Below are 440 nucleotides of genomic sequence, written 5' to 3'. Positions count from 1 at the left end.
TGGATGTTTCCATGTGGTTTTCTTTCTAAATTCAAATTGGGATGTTTTTATGGTGTTATATCTGTATTAAATTAATGCTCAATGTATAGACATAATTTTAGCAATTTTGTAACCATCTTTTCTAAGAAAAAAGAAAAAGATTTAAAACCTAAAGTAAAATTAAGTTACTCATTTTGATACTGTATATAACAGCTCAATATGTTTAACAAAAAAAAATGTGGTATCACTTTATAACAAGGTCTATTTGTTAGTATTTATGCATTAGCTAAATTGAACAAACAATGACCCCGCATTATTTATATATATATATATATATATATATATATATAATGATCAGCCACAACATTAAAATCACCTGCCTAATATTGTATAGGTCCCCCTCGTGCTGCCAAAACAGCGCCAACCCGCATCTCAGAATAGCATTCTGTTATTATATTCTT

This window comes from Myxocyprinus asiaticus, chromosome 8, assembly GCF_019703515.2.
Source record: "Myxocyprinus asiaticus isolate MX2 ecotype Aquarium Trade chromosome 8, UBuf_Myxa_2, whole genome shotgun sequence".
Taxonomy (NCBI): Eukaryota; Metazoa; Chordata; class Actinopteri; order Cypriniformes; family Catostomidae; genus Myxocyprinus; species Myxocyprinus asiaticus.
This window is presented reverse-complemented; position numbering follows the sequence as displayed.